The sequence below is a fragment of the Lynx canadensis genome, chromosome D3, assembly GCF_007474595.2.
Source record: "Lynx canadensis isolate LIC74 chromosome D3, mLynCan4.pri.v2, whole genome shotgun sequence".
Classification (NCBI taxonomy): domain Eukaryota; kingdom Metazoa; phylum Chordata; class Mammalia; order Carnivora; family Felidae; genus Lynx; species Lynx canadensis.
The window spans coordinates 2990449-3006943 of NC_044314.2; positions in this window are offsets into that span (position 1 = coordinate 2990449).

Genomic DNA, 16495 nt, shown 5'->3' on the forward strand with positions numbered 1-16495 from the left:
ATGGGACTACCCCAGCACGGCAGAAGCCAGTGAGCGAGGACAGCCTGGGAAGACAGGGGTGGTGGGTAGAATTGTGTCCCCCAAAAGATATGCCCAAGTCCTAACCTCTGGTATGATTGTGACCTTTGTTTTTGGAAGTAGGGTCTTCGCAGATGTCATCAAGTTGACATGAGGTCATACTGGAATAGGGTGGATTCTAGCAATGACTAGTGTTCTCATAGGAAGGACACCTGGGCACAGACAAGGACACAGGAAAGAAGTTTGCATGACGATGGAGGCAGAGGTTGGGGTGATGTGGCCACAGGCAAGGGTTTTCGGGGACTGCTGGTACACAGACCCTGGGAGAGGCAGGAGGTGCCCCTCGAGCCTTCAAAGGGCGGCGGCCCTGCCCACACCTTGATTTCGAAGCTCCAGCCTCCGGGATGGTGGGAGAACACATTTCCGCTGTTCTGTAGAATTTTGTCATGGTGGCCCTGGGGAAACACAGTGGGTGGAGAGAGCCTGCAGGAGTTTGAGGAAGGGAGCACAGTGGAGAACCAGTTCAGGACCTCAAACAAACAAGTGGGCTGGTCCAGTTTATAAGTTTGCGTGTTGAAAAAGGTAACTTTTACAGCTGGGTGGAGAATGGATGGAAGCAGGAGGCAAGGTTTGTCAGCGTTCAAGACTCATGTGGCCCCCTTGGTAAGAGACCCATTGCAGTTTTTGCTGAGGTCAAAGCAGTGGGGATGGAGACAGGAGGGCATAGGAGAAATAACTGGGGAATGCAGCCCCATTTGTCTTGAGTCTTGGGGTGGAAGGCTCTTGGTGACCCCCCATCAGGTGATACGGGTAAGTTTAGTGGGGAAAACCAAGTCTGCTTTGGACTTACAAGCTTTGAGGAACTTGAGATATCTAGTTGGATATGTCAAGCTGTAGTGTATACAGCTGGAATTCGGATGAAAGAGGAGGCTTGAGATGTAAATTTGGGAGTTTGAGCCTGTGTCAAAATGTTATTTACATTATTTGAAAAAAAATTTTTTTAATGTTTATTTATTTTTGAGAGACAGAGAGAGGCAGAGCATGAGCAGGGGAGGGGGGAGAGAGAGAGAGAGAGAGAGAGAGAGAGAGAGAGAGAGAGAGAGAGAGATAGATATGGAATCTGAAGCAGGCTCCAGGCTCTGAGCTGTTTGTTAGCACAGAGCCCGACAAGGGGCTTGAACTCACGAACTGCAAGACCATGACCTGAGCTGAAGTTGGATGCTCAACCTACTGAGCCACCCAGGTGCCCCTATTTACATTCTTTTTTTTAAAACAAAGTTTATTGGGGCGCCTGGGTGGCTCAGTCGGTTGAGCGGCCGACTTCGGCTCAGGTCATGATCTCGTGGTCCGTGAGTTCGAGCCCCGCGTCGGGCTCTGTGCTGACCACTCAGAGCCTGGAGCCTGTTTCAGATTCTGTGTCTCCCTCTCTCTCTGACCCTCCCCCGTTCATGCTCTGTCTCTCTCTGTCTCAAAAATAAATAAAAACATTTAAAAAAGTGTATTTATTTATTTTGAGATATATAGAGAGAACCAGCCAGGAAGGGACAGAGAGAGTAGGGGACAGAGGATCCGAAATGGACTCTGTGCTGACAGCAGAGAGTCCATTGCAGGGCTCAAACTCACAAACCGTGAGATCATGACCTGAGCCAAAGTCGGATGCTTAACCGAATGAGCCACCCAGGCATCCCTACGTCCTTGGAAATTAATGCAGTGGCTCCAGAAGTAGGGTGGAGAGGAGGGGGGACCCAGGACCCAGCCCTTGCAAATCTCCATTGTTGACATCTGAGTCAAGTAGCGGGAGCCAGCAGAGCACAGAGGTGCAGAGAGACAGGGGCAGGAGAGTGGGAAAAAGCACTCTTGATGTGTGATGTGTGATGTGTGATGTGTGATGTGTGATGTGAAGTGATGTGTGGCTGAAGCCAAAGATGAAACTCTGCCAGGAAGCACAACATTATTTTACCTTTTTTTTTTTTTTAATTATTTATTTTGAGAGAGAGAGTGTGTGAGCAAGCGAGGGGCACAGAGAGAGGGAAAGAGAGAATCCCAAGTAAGCTCCACACTGACAGTGTGGAGCCAAACTTGGGGCTCAAACTCATGAACCATGAAATCATGACCTGAGCCGAAATCAAGAGTCAGATGTTTAACCAACTGAGCCACCCAAGCACCCCGACGGCATTTTTCAAATACCCTAATGTCAAAATCTTTTAAATAAATTTTTAAATGTTTATTTTTGAGAGAGAGGGAGAGCACGAGCAGGGGAGGGGCAGAGAGAGAGGGTGACAGAGGATCTGAAGTGGGCTCTGTGCTGACAGCAGAAAGATCCATGTGGGGCTCGAACCCACGGACTGTGAGATCATGACCTGAGCCAAAGTTGGACGCTTAACTGACTGAGCCACCCAGCTGCCCTAATGTCAAAAATTTTAACGCTTGATAAAAACCTGTGTTGGCTAGACTCTTGTGAAATGTGCCTCATACCACTGCTAGGGGCAAAGTCACATGTATATGATGCTCATTTATTCATGGTAGCATTGTTTACAATAATAAAGTTCACCAAAGGAAAATTCTACAAGAGAATGGAGCAGCCTTGACACTCATGGGGAAGAGACTGGAAATAAGATCTGATGCCTCCTCCCCCACATCGGACTAAGATGGAGCCTTGAAAGTAAAGGCTGAGGGGACTAAAAGGAAAGGTCTTTGAGAAAGATCAGTACGAAAACAACAGCAAGGTGTAAATAATACACATAGTATGCTCTCATTTATATTAACAAGATGCAGGCAAAAGCGTATATTTCACATGCATAAAACTTCTGCGAGAAAGTGGAAGAGCCTGTTTCCATTGCTGATGACTTGGAATGAGTCCTATTTTATTTTTCAAGATTGTTTTAGCTATTGGACTTTAGATCTTGTAGCTATTAGACTATCTAAATTTTAGAATAATCTTTACATATTTGCAAAAAAATCTTGCTGGGATTTTGATAGAAATTGTGTTAAATGTGTCTATTAATTAGGGGAGAATTGATATCTTTACTCTTGAGTCTTCCAATCCATGAATATGGTATACCTCTCTTTTATTTAGATGTTATGGTGGAGACATGGTGGAAAGGGAATTTGCATTTTATACTTTTACATATGATTTAATGGTGATAGGTGCATGGGAATTTGGGAAGTTGGAACAGAGATGGCCCATGGACTGTTCACCCAGTTTCCCCCACTGGTTACCTCATACCTAACTATAGCACAAAATCAAAATCAAGTAGGCACTGCTAGAATGCAGTGCAGTTCTATGTCATTTTATCACGCGTATAAATTCATGCAACCACCGCCCCAACCAAGAAACAGAACTATTCTGTCCACAAAGACAGTCCCCATGCTTCCTCTCTCTCAGGGTCTCTGCCCTCCTGCCCTCACCATCCCTGAGGGCTGGCAACCACTCATCTCTTTTCTGCCTCTATAATTTTGTCGTTTGGGGAATGTTGCATCGTGGCACCATACAGCATGTGCCCTTTTGAAGCTGGTTTTTCTCCACTCAGCGTATCACCCTTGAGAGACGTCCAGGTTGTTGGCATGTATCCTTGGTCTTCTGGTTATCGCTGAGTCAGCCACCATGGTGTGGCTGTTTGACGGTTTGTTCACCTACAGAGATAGTTTTCTTATTTCCAGTTCCTGGTTAGTGCCAATAAAGCTGCTATCAACAATTGTGTGCAGGTTTTATGTGGATGCAAGTTTTCAGTTCTCTGGGATGAGTGCCCAGTAGTGCAATGGATTATACAGTAGGTATATGTTTAACTTTTTAAGAAGCAGCTAAACTATTTTCCAGGGTAGCTGCACCATTTTACATTCCCATCAGTGTGTAAGAGGTCATGTTGTTTTCCAGTGTCCCCAGCACTTGGTGTTGTCACTAATTTTCATTTAAGCTGTTGTCATAGGAATATCATAATATCTCGTTATGATCTTAATATGCATGTTTTATTGGCTAGTGATGTGGGACGTCTTTACATGTGCTAGTTGTCATCTGTCTTTCCTACTTGGTGTCATGCCTCTTAATGTCTTTTGCCTGTTTTCTATTTGAATTTTTTTCTAGTGTTGAGTTTTGAAACTTTTTTTTTTAAATTCTAGATTATGTCGCTTTTCAAATATATAGTTTGCAAGTATTTTCCCCCAGTCTGTAGCTTGTCTTTTCATCCCTTTAACAGCGTCTTTTGTAGAGAAAGAGTTTTTAATTTTTTTATCCAGCCCAACTTATAGAAAATTTTATTTTATGGTGAGGGTATCATGTCTAAGAATTTGTTGTGAAACTCTAAATCCTGAAGATTTTGTCCTGTTTTCTTCCAAAAGTTTTGTAGCTTTACATTTACATATCAATCGGTTATTTTTTCAATTAATTTTTGTCTAGAGTGTGAGGTTTATAAAGGTGGAGTGGATTTTTTGCCTGTGGATATCAAATTGCTCCAAACCCTTTTGCTATAAAGGCTGTTGCTCTACTAAATTGCATTTGCACCTTTGTCAAAAATCAGTTTGCACACTTGTAATGGGTAATTCTGGGTTCTCTATTCTGTTTTATTGGTCTGTGTCTGTCCCTTTACCAATACCACCCTGTCAGTTGATCATTGTCACTAGATAGTAGGTCTTGATATGATGTACTGTGATTTATCTTATTTTATTTTTAAAGATTGTTTTAGCTCTTAGACTTTAGAGTTTTAGCTATTAGACTTCCCATCTAAATTTTAGAATAATCTTTGCATATTTGCAAAAAATATTGCTGAGATTTTGATAGAAATTGTTTTAAATGTGTCTACCAATTAGGGGAGAATTGATACTTTTACTGTTGAATCTTCCAATCCATGAATATGGTATGCCTCTATTTCATTTAGGTGTTATTTGAATTCTTTCATCATTGTTTCCTAGGTTTCAGCGTATAAGTTCTGTGCATATTCCGTACATAAAATACATCTCACTATTTTTTGAATGACTATAAATGTATTTCACTTTTAATTTGCTCCCACATGGTGATTGGTACTACATAGAAATATAGTATATTTTTGTGTGCTACAATCCTCTCTTGAGAACTTACTGAACTTTTACTTGTTGGCTTCAGTAGTTCTTTTTGTACATTCTGTGTGATTTCTACATAGTAAATCTGCAAATAGGGTTAGTGTTTCTTATTTTCTAATCTGCATGCCTGTTATTTTTTTTCCTGCCTTAACTATGTGGCTAGAGCTTACAGTACTATGTTGAACAGCAGTGGGATGAGCAGACATCCTTGCCCTGTTTCCAATCTTATGTAAGAAAGCATTCAGTATCTCACCCTTAAATATGAGGTCAGCTGTAGGTTTTTTTTAGATGTTTCTTATTAAGTGGAGAAAGTCTCCCTCCATTCCTAGTTCGTACGAGAGTTTTGTCATGAATACATGTTGAATTTTGCCAAATGCTTTCTCTGCATTAATTCATGTGACCATATGATTTTTCTTCTTTAGTCTGTTGGTTTATGTTGGTTGATTTTCAAATATTGAGCCTATCTTGCATCCCTCACTTGCTCATCATAGATAAGTTCACATATATGAATTATAATAGTACAATTCAAAAATAAATAATAAAATTTCTGAGTTCTCTTTGCTAATATATTTTTAAAGATTTTTATGTCTATATTCATGAGGCATATCCATCTGTAGTTTTGTTTTTGTACTGTTTTTGTCTGATTTTGGTATTAAGGCAATACCGACATCATAAAATAAATTGGGAAGTATTCCTCTTCTATTTTCTGTAAGAAATCGTGTAGTACTGGTTTTAATTCTCCTTTAAATGTTTGGCAGGCTTCACTAGTGAAGTTATCTGGGTCTGGAGGTATCTTTTCCAACAGTTTTCAAGTAAGAAATTCAACTTCTTTAATAATTGTTGGGCTGCTCAAATGATTTATTTCATATTGGATAAGCTGTGGTTGTTTGCACTTTTTGAAGAATTAGTCATTTCATTTGAGCTGTTAAATTTATGTTGTAAGTTGTTTGTGATATTCCCTTTTGGTGTCTGCAGGGTCTGTACTGATATCTCCTCTTCCATTCCTAATGTTAGGAATTTAATATAAATAATTTATTTCTTTTTTTCAATCTTGCTAAAAGTTTGTCATTTTTCTTGATCTTTTTGAGGAACTACCTCATTGTTTTATTGATTTTCTCTATTTTTTTTTTAATCTTACTGATTCTGTTCTTGTCTTTATTGTATCCTTCTCTCTGCTTGATTTGGGTTATTTTGCTCTTTGATTTTCTAGTTTCCTGGCAGAGGCATTTAGATTATGGATTTGAGAATTTTCTTCTTTTTGAACGTAAGCATTTAGTGCTAGACATTTCCCTTATTTCATTTCTTTAGCTACATCTCACCAATTTGATATATTTTCATTTTCATTCGTTCAATATATTTTAAAAAATTGCCTTGAGACTTTCTCTTTGAGACAAATTATTTATAAATTTTGATTAGTTTCCAAATGTTTCTTGTTTCTGTTGTCACTTTACCAGCTCAAGTGAAGTGTAGGCACTATTTCCCTTTATGTCCTCAGTTGTTCCTGATTTATATTGCAATTGTCTTAAATGTCTTCTCTACATACATTGAGAACCACATTATACAATGCTATCGTTCTTGTTTTAACAGTCATATATAATTTAAAAAATCAAGAAGAGAAGGAAAGTCTATTGTATTTATCTATATTTTTGCTCCCAAGAAAAGTTGCTTTTTCTTAATTCCGAATATTCCAGGATTCATCTTTTAGGATTTGATTTCTATTTGAGAGCTCCTTCAGCCATTATTTTTGGTAGGTTGGTTGGCAACAAATTCTCTTAGCTTTTCTTCATCTTAAAATACGTGGTTCTCCTTTATTCCCAGCTATAGAATTACAGGTTGACAGTTCTGTTCTTACAGAGCTTGAAAAATGTTGTGGCAATTTCTTCTGGTCTCTTGAGTTTCTTATCATAAATCTGCTATTGTTCTAATTGTTTTTCTCCTTTAGGTAAGATGTCATTTCACTCTTTGCTGCTTCAAGATATTTTTAAAATTAGTTTTCAGGATTTAACTATGATGCATCTTGTCATGGATTCCTTCAAGTTTGGCTTGTTTGTGAGTTTTCTCTGCTTCTTGAATATGTTTGTAGGTTTATGCCTTTTTACAAATATGGAACATTTTCAGTCATTAGCCTTGAAATACTTTGAAAATCCTAACTTTCTCCCCTTCTCAGACTCTGACACCATGCACATTAGATATTTTGCCACAGTCAACAGGCTCTGGGTACTGTTATTGATTTTTCTTTTCTTTTTAAATCTACATTCTCTCTGTTGTTCAGACTGGATAATTTCTATTGTTTTATCTTCAAGTTCACTGATTCTTTCCTCCTTTTCCATTTTCCTGTTGAGCCTATCCATTCAGCATTTTAGAAAAATTCAGTTGCTATTGTTTTTTAGTTTTAAAATATTATTTGGTTCTTTATTTTAATGTTCCATTGGTTTGTTGAAACTTTGTATTCTTTACATCTTCCTCAAGCATGTTTGTAACTTCTCATTGAAGTGTTTTTATGATGACTGCTTTCAAATCTTTGCTAGATAATTCTAAGATCTCTATCATCTCAACGTAGGTGTCTATTAATTGTATTTTCTCATTGAAATTGAGATCTTCCTGGTTCTTACTATGATGAATGATTATTGATCATAACCTGCACATTTTTTGTATTATGGCACCAGTTGCTGGATCATATTTACCTCTTCTGTTTAGCAGGCCTCATCTGACACAGCTCTGTGATTGCAAGGAAGGGTAGGGATGGAAGTCCACACTCCTCACTAGGCATCTGTTGACATGGGAAGATGGAGAGGACCCACTGTTACTGCTGAATGGGGTGGGGAGCCTTAACTCCCTACTCAACCTTGGCTAATACCACCTGGCTGGGAAGCACTCCCCACTTGGTGATATTGACACCATGGTGGGTAGCGTTGTTCCTACTGTTCATCTCAGGTACCACCCCATGGGGAAAGGGAGGGCTGCCTGTCACCCTAGGATGGGCTGGGAGTCTAGGCTCCCCAAATGGCTTTATTTGGTGACACGGCAGGGGCCAAATGGGATGCCTCGTTACAGTCCAGTGATGGTGGAATTCTAATCTCTCCATTGACTGGCAGGGGTGAGGTGGACCACAGTTTTTTCTGTAGTGCTTGGCTGGAGTAGAATGAGTTTTGTCAATTTTTTTACTCTTATTAAACTGCCCTCTTGTTTTGTGAGAACAGGCTTTTTCTGTCACTAATTTTTTGTCTGTGCCAGTAGGTATTTCTGAGTTCCTTACTCCTCTAGTCTAATATCCAGTGTAGTAGATATGAGACAAAAGATAAATCATCATCATCATCATCATCATCATCATCATCATCATCATAATACCAGACTAAGTTACCTTGGGTTCCCCTGGCTGGTCTGCTTGCTCCTCTGTAGTGTTTACTCTTTGTGTTTGTTGTACAGGTAATGTGCAGTTTGTTTTGTAGGTGATTAGCTGTCCTTTCTGAGAGGAACAAGGAAAAGTATGTTCCATCTTTCTGGAAATATCAGTCTCTAGAATAAAGTTAAAAAGAGTGTGTATGACATCATATTATCTGCTGATCATGTTTGTGCTTCCAGGTCACCTCACTGCTGTCCTTGAAGATCTAGAAGGAAACCCCTTCCTCCCTTCCATCTTCCCCCTCCTTACTTCTCACTCACTGTCCCTCAATTTCCATTGAATTTTTTCTTCAAAAAGGACCTCAAATAGGTGATAGTAAAAGACACTAATGAAACTTAAATTTTGGGGGGGAAGTTAAAAATGTTTGCATTTTTCTAAGTCCTGTGAAATTTCTTATCCCAGATACTGCCCACATTTTGGAAGAATCTGGATTTACAATATAGTTTCTTGGTGTGAGGCTGGAAAGCTTTAAACAAATGGAGAGAATTGTTTGTTTTAGCTCTGTGAAGAATGCTGGTGGTATTTTGATAGGGACTGTATTGAATGTGTAGATTGCTTTGGGTACTATTGACATTTTAACGATATTTCATCTTCCAATCCATGAGCATGGAACGTTTTTCCATTTATTTCTGTCTTCTTCAATTTCTTTCATAAGCTTTCTATCATTTTCAGCATACAGATGTTTTACCTCTTTGGTTAGGTTTATTCCTAGGTATTTTATGGTTTTCGGTGTGATTGTGAATGTGAATGATTCCTTGATATCTCTTTCTGCTGCTTCATTATTGGCATATACAGCCAGCAATTGCACTACTAGGTATTTATCCAAGAAATACAAAAATGCTGATTCGATGGGTCACATGCTCGCCAATGTTTATAGCAGCACTACCAACAATAGCCAAATTATGGAAAGAGCCCAAATGTCCATTGACAGATGAATGGATAAAGAAGATTTTACATATGTAATGGAATATTACTTGGGGATCAAAAAGAATGAAATCTTTCCATTTGCAACAATGTGGATGGAGCTAGAGTGTTATTATGCTAAACGAAATAAGTCAGTCAGAGAAAGATAAATATCATATGATTTCACTCATGTGGAATTTAAGAAACCAAACATGAACATAGGGGAAAGAAAAGAAATATAAAAACAGACAGAGAGGCAAACCATAAGAGACTTTTAAATACAGAGAACAAACTGAAGGATGATGGAGAGGAGGAGGTGGGGGCATGGGCTAGACAGGTGATGGGCATTAAGGAGGACACTTGGGATGAGCACTGGGTGTTACATGTAAGTGATGAATCACTCAATTCTATTCCCGAAACCATTGTTAAATGATATGTTAACTTGGATTTAAAATAAGAATAAAAAATAAAAAAATAACAATAATGATAAGAAATAAATAAACTAAACTAAACTAAAAATGATTTTAAAAATGACCAAAAAAACATTGCCAAGAGGAAGTTATGTCAGCCCCGGGTTTACCCCTGGTCATAAGGAAGGTTAGGCAAGGAGGGTTTTGATGAGGGTCCCTCTGTTTTCTCTCCTTCATTCCACAGATTTTCATTCCTTCAGTTGCCTGGGCACTTTATAATTACTTTCCCGGGTTTTCGCTCAAGCTTACATCAGTGCGTCCTCTCTGTCAACAGTGTGCGTACCTTGTGAGGTGTCTTAGCAAGAGGTGGGGAGATGCCCATGTTCTTTTTGGACATAAAGTCCTTCCTCTCTCCCATCAGGTCATGTCACAGCCACGATGTGGGGACAGCTTGTCCTCTGCCCGTGCATGGGACCTACTCTGCATCCACGGTGAAGGCCACATACGTAGGTTCTACTGCACATCATGAGTTAACCCAGATGCTGAAAGGAGCGTGGCATCACCCGCATCCCAATTTAAGGGACAGTGCGACAATAACGCCATGACCAAGGATAAAGAGCTTCGTGCGAGGGTTGGTCCTCAGCGAAAGTGCTCTCGGATGCAACCAAAACAGAAGCACACATGGGGGGTGAGTCTGTTGTAGAATGAAGTGCTCTCTTTCACGCAGCCATTCACGGATTCCTCATCTGTCCAGTTCACAACCTCAAAGACCGTGGAAGCGAGATGGACCAGGAGGGTCTCTGTTGCAGAAACATGTGTCAAAACAGGAAAACAACTCATGTTGCAGGTTGCTTTCGTATTAAGTCATGAGATGCATGATTTTTCATAAATAAGAAAAAAAGAAAAGAAGAGAAAAAGGAGACCCAACGTAGACCTTGTCGTCTGTCAGGCTGAACTGATGGGGCTTCAGTGTTAATGGTGAAAAGAAGCACATGCTCTGGGTCTTGGGCAGCCCCAGGCCGGGAGGAGCCCTTCCGGGGAGGAAAGGGGGAAGCCACGGAGATGTGACATTGGCCACCTGCGCGAGGCGAGCCGGGTGCACAAAGCCGGCTCGTCCACGAGAGAAGCCAGCCACGGAGCGGAGAAAGCCGCAAGCAGAGGCAGATGTAACCCATCTCCCATAAAGAGCAAGGCCTCAGAAAAATAGTCAACGAGCCTGGTCCCTTTTTGTTTGGCTTTGCTGCCATTGACTAGTTGTCTGAAAGTAACCGATTGTGCGGACCCGAGCAGGCGGGAAGCAGGCCAGGGCCCCGAGCCAAGAGCTCCAGGCAACTTATCAAGAAAGGCTTTTCTTTTCTCCTCCTCCCTCGCCTTTGCTTCTTTTTCTTCTTTTTTAAATTCAAGAACATTTTATTTAAAATGAAATTCCCTGTTAAGTTGTACATGGCCTTTTCTTTAAAGATGTAGTATCTCTGAGAATAAAGGAAGGAAGAGAGGAAATTAAAAAAGCAATGAGGGAAGACGTCTGGCGGCTTGGCCTCTCACCAAGTGACCCTTTGATGGACCACATGGGACTCAGAACAGTATGAGCCGACCAGGGAAGTGAGCGATTTATGGGCCTTGTTTGGGCATTTGATAAGTATCTCTGAACGGTGATGCAGGGAGAGCAACCCTGGGCCCACGATCAGTGCAGGATTCCTGTAAATTATTTTAAGATGAGAGAGGCCATCAAGATTAGAGAGAAATAACCCCCAGGCTCAGGATATTTATGTGTGTTTCATTTTAAAAATCAGCGCCACAATGTCCCAATGATCATTAAGCAACCTGTCTGGGTGTCCTTCGAAAGCCAGAGGATTTGTTCCCTGGGGAGGCCGAGACAGTTAGTCATAAGGCGGGAGGTGAGGACCACTGGGCCACATCCCATGCATGAAACATGAGGAACCCCGGAACCTTGGGGATCACCTGGTTCACTCGGAAGTTCTCCTATTGGAAAATCTCTTGGAAGAACCTAAGGGGTTATCCTTTCCATCCCCGGAGCTAAAGTGTAATAGTGGTAAAATGTGCTGGCCCGTTTAGTCAGGTGACAGGCGTAGACTGCAATCTGAGGTCACAAACGAAGGAGACCTTCTTGTTAATTTAGGGCAGGGGTTCCCGACGGAAGGCGCATTTGCCCCCACACATCCTCCCCAAGGACGCTCGGTGGTCACGACGGACACTTGATTGTCACAAGGAGGAGGTGCTTCTCGTATCTAGTGGGGAGAAGCCCGGGATGATGATAGCTTCCTACGACACACAGGACAGACACCACAACCAAGAATTGTTCCCCTCCACGTGTCAAGAGTGCCAAGGTGCAGAAATCCTGATTTAGGGACTCCTTTGGAGGTCATTGATCTTGCTGTCGAGGACTTAATCTTCCAGGACCACTGAGAAGATTCTGTCTTCAGAATATCTATGTTGGCTCTTTCCAAAGGTCCTGGTTAGCTCTGGTGGTTAAGGAGATCCCACGTGAGTTGTTTTAGTGTAAAATTACTTTTGTTGCACGGCCAAAGGCTCTTCTCCCAGGAAAGCTACGTGTGAGCTTTATATCCCTGACGGGGCTTCAGAAAATCCTTCATCATAGTTTAAAGGCATCTTTTTATCCCAAGTACAATGGGCTGTTACTACAATTGACCACCTACTGTGATGTTGTATCATTACTGGGATGATCATTTCTTTCTATTTTATTTTATTTTTAAAATGTTTTTGTTTTAAATGTTTATTTATTTTTGAGATAGAGTGAGAGAGAGAGAGAGAAAGAGAGAGAGAGATAATGAGTGGGAGAGGGGCAGAGAGAGACAGAGAGAGAGAATCCCAAGCAGACTCTCCACTGTCAGCACAGAGCCTGACACAGGGCTTGAACTCATGAACGGTGAGATCATGACCTGAGTGGGAATCAAGCGGCCCGTCGGATGCTTAACCAACTGAGCCACCCAGGCGCCCTTCTTTCTACTTTAAAATATTAATGCTTCTAAATTCCTGTGATCATTATAAAATAACACCTGGATCATCTGGAAAGATCTGCCGACCTGCCCCCTCCAAAATGAAGTCAAGCATAAAGTGGCCTTTGTCCTGCGGGGACCCCGGAGCTGCCCCCTGTGCTCCCCACCCTCACGGTCTTAGCGGGTTGGCTCCATGGACACCCTAGGATGCAGAAGGCGCCTCCCATGCTGTCCCGCAGCTCTGCGGACGACCCCCCACTGCTGATGGAAGATGCCCGCGCCTGCGCTTGCCCACTGAGGCAGAAGTGAGGTCGAGGGTCGCAGCGGCTGTCTGCTCTTGTGCAACCTTGATCGATGAAGAACTTTGGGTCTTGTCGATCTTCACACGGGGCTCGGCTCATTAGAAGCCCTCTACGGATGTGGCCAGGGTGCTGTGTGTTGACCTTCTGCGGTAGGTAGAACCAGCCTTGGCGGCTCTGGTGCGGCCTTCCCGGCAACGGTGCCTTCGGAGGCCGATGGAATTCTTGCACGACTGATGCTTCCATTTTGACACCGGTGTATTGAACTCAGCGAACCTCTCTGATTAGAGAGGGTACGCGTGGATATCGTGCAGGATGTAAGCCATCAGTTACCCTCACTTTCTTAGCCTTGTGGGTGGATCAGGTGGCCAAGGGGACCCCCCTACTCAGATCCCCTACGCAGACAGCGATCCTGGGGATGGGTGCATGCCTGTTTGACCTGTTCCGAAGGGAGTTCCCTGGTCCCCAGAGCTGGCTGACTCCCAAGGCCCCGTTCTGGGCAGGCTGGGCCATGCGCACTCCCTCGGGAGCTTCTGGTGTTGGTGACTCAGCCGCTCAGTGGCAGAGAAAGCATCCCGGAAGACACCATGGTCTGATGAAGAGAGGCCACGTGCGGTGCCCTCGGTTACCTGAGTCGGGTAACATACAAATGCCATAGGTGGTATTGAGGAGTGTACGTGTTTGTATCTTGGGGGAGAGGAACACAGCTAGTGCTGTGAGTCCCTAAGAGAAGGAGATTGCCATGGATGATGCCTGTCATGGAAGGCTTCCCGGAGGTGGTGGATGTGGGCTGGTGTTTGAAGGAACAAAGAATGAGAGAATGATATTAACAATAAAGGTACCAAATGGGGTGCCTGGGTGGTTCAGTTGGTTAAGCGTCTGACTTCGGCTCAGGTCATGATCTCACGGTTCATGGGTTCGAGCCCCGCGTAGGGCTCTGTGTCGACAGCTTCGGATTCTGTGTCTCCCTCTCTTTCTGCCCCTCCCCCACTAGCACTCTGTCTCTCTCTCTCAAAAATAAATAAACCTTAAAAATAAAAAACTATCATTGAGAGCCTACTATGATCCAGGCACTGTCCTAAATGCTCAGTACGAATAGTTTCGTTTGAGCCTTGTCATTTTTCAAGGTGGGTGCTATTATGATACCCATTTCAGAGGCGAGGAAGCTGAGGCAGGGCAACAGGCAGGGCAGCATTCAGGCGGGGAATACGCATGAGCAGAGCCACCGTGGCAGGACCACAGCTCCGGAAGGAGATTGGTTTTGGAGGATATCTGGTCTCGATGACACCAAGGCCTGTTAGGCATAGGCCGCTTGCCTCAAGCCACAAGACGTCCCAGGAGAGCCACAGGGCATGCTCTCGTCAGCCCCCTGGTCCTCTCTGTGTGCGGGAGCAGAGTGTGTTGGCCTGTCCTGTTGGAGCAGAGAGTTCATAAAGGAACAAAGGAGGTCTCTGCATGGAGAGTCTGATCCACCTGGGGTGGGCAATCATGAGTCACAGGATACAGAGGGTACTGAGGCAGGGCTGGGACACACTCGGCCCCCGGGCAGCACTGGGCACTCGGGGTGTCTGGAGCGTCAGGAAGACCGCTCACTGGTCCCTGACGGACCCATTGAAGGAAATGAGTCTTCACTTCCAATCAATTCACTGCAGAGAATTGTCATCATAAGGACAGCAGTGAAAATGAAAACAAAAACATGGCAGCAACCACATCAATCCAGATGCTCTGCCTTCGTGACTCGTCCGAGTCATTTTCTGAAGAGTTCGCTGGTTGTTCTAAGTTGGTTTTCGGCAGTGATTGTCCTGGAGATGTCCATGACCTTGTCTTCCCCGACCCCCGGTGCTCTGGGAATACCCCATGTGCTGCCTCCAGGACCTCCAGGTGAGAGGTTCTCAGCTTGTGGAGTAAGAGATCGCACTGGTTTGGAGCTTCCAATCCCTACGTGGGGGTGGCCTCGCCATCTGTGACGGGGGGAGCACATCCTCAGGAAGGCTCTGCTTCCCAGCTGGAACAGAGTGGTGCATTTGGAGGAGAGAGAGAACTGCCCTTTCTGGCTCCAAGAATTTTTGGCTTCGAAAGGAGATCTTTGGGAAGCTGTCCTTCCTCAGAGATGCCTCGGTGACATTGTTTAATTCCCCAGTTAAGTCCCAGAGGTAACTATTAATAAAACCATTTGTGAGGGGAAAATGATCACTAAAGAGGATGAAAAAGCTTCCCTCTGAGGGAAGCCAGTGTTCTGATGCAGGTGTGACCCCTGGCCTCCGTGTCTGCACTTCCTGCCCTGGTGACTCCCCCACAGTCTACACAAGTAACAAATAAGTGGCTGTCAGTCTGGGAGGTTAAACCGTGTGGAACAGGATGTTCCGGTCCGTGAGTATGGGCGCTGTCGGCCAAGACGGACTTTCATTTGGGGATTGTTGTGTCCAGAGACGAAAAGGTAAAGCCCATTTGTGACAGTGAGTTGACACGAGCTTTAACAGTGTTGAGTGTCACTTCTAGGAGGTACAACTCTTGGTTCCCAAACTCTTATGTCAGAAGTAGAAAAATCTTTGTTTTTTGGTAACCTGATTTAACTCCCGATCACAGCTACCCTTTCTCCGAGAGTGGCAGAAACGTAGTAAGAGTCAGTCAGCCCCTCAGATGCCCCATCCCCTTCCTCCCCTGCATTGCTGGGGTGCTGAGGAAAGCCTCACCGGCCTCTGTGTGTGGCCCCCTGCCCAATCCAGAGGAGCCGTGCTGACCATGGTCCCACCCACATCGATCTGTATGCGGAACTCCGAGTTGTCTCTCTCAGCGTGTGCTCCCTGCTGCCTCTGCTGTTCCTTCCATGGCACTCTATGGTTTGCTTTTCCCACATAGCAGAGGATGGAAATCTCCAGAGACTAGTCATGGGCTTGCTGACCCAGACCACAGATCTCCATCCGCAGACGTCCCCTCCGCGTCTTGCCCAGCGCTCCGTCCCAGGCGCTGGGGAACCGGGGTCTCACACACTCCTTCCCGGTTGTGCAGCCTCCCAAGAGCCTGACACTGTGCTCTCTCCTCTTTTCTTCTCTCCCTGTCTTCTTCCTCTCTCCCTGCAAGCCACGAGGTTTTTCCCTAGTCTGAGGATGTGTTGGGGTGGATGGCTGGGGACCCAAGTGCACCTGTCCTGAAAACCTCCTAGTGTCTTGGCCTGCTGGTTTCTTCCTCCAAGGGACTACAGTTCTGGAACACATGAGCAGGAAGACATTCATAGGTTCTTTCCTTCCTCCTCTGCAAATTCTTTCCCCGAGGAGACAATAAACACAGAACATATAGGTGCTTGACTGGGGGTAAGAACAAAAGACAGAAAGGAATCAGCAGAGAAAAGAAATACGGCAATAGTTAAAAAAAAAAAATACTATCTTGCCATTGCCAAATGCAGCATTTGGGCATACGATGTATGAGTGAGTG